This window comes from Cariama cristata, unplaced genomic scaffold, assembly GCF_000690535.1.
Source record: "Cariama cristata isolate BGI_N322 unplaced genomic scaffold, ASM69053v1 scaffold27302, whole genome shotgun sequence".
NCBI lineage: Eukaryota > Metazoa > Chordata > Aves > Cariamiformes > Cariamidae > Cariama > Cariama cristata.
Window position 1 is genome coordinate 17,835 of NW_009603819.1, and position 362 is coordinate 18,196.

Consider the following 362-nt stretch of genomic DNA (forward strand, 5'->3'; position numbering starts at 1 on the left):
CTGCGCCTCCGGCCAGAAAAGCGTGAGTGGATCCGTCTCTTACGGAGTTATTAGAAGGGATGGCCACATCCTTTCAGAACACCTTGGGGAACAGCAAGGATTGCTCTGAATAAAGGTTTCAGAGTATACAAATGATGATAAGAATACTCATTGAGCTTAAAATATAGCCTTAGTTCACTTATATTGTGAAGTTTTAACCTAGAGCTTAAGGTCTGCTTCCACCGAAACAAACCTGAAGGAGTACAATCCTCGGCAATTAACCTGGGAGTAATGTTAAAGCCCGAGATTAAAACCCGTTTTCCTCTCGAGCGGCAGGCACGTGTCCTCAGCCCGATGCCCAGGCCTGGGGCGGAGGGCCGTAC

General features: G+C 47.8%; 1 protein-coding gene across 1 annotated transcript in view; it reads left to right on the forward strand.

The window, feature by feature from the left end:
- Positions 1-362, forward strand: part of LOC104157856 (interleukin-12 receptor subunit beta-2-like) — a gene marked incomplete at its 3' end in the record, with an annotated part of 15,923 nt that overhangs the window by 15,155 nt on the left and 406 nt on the right. The window lies entirely within an intron of this gene.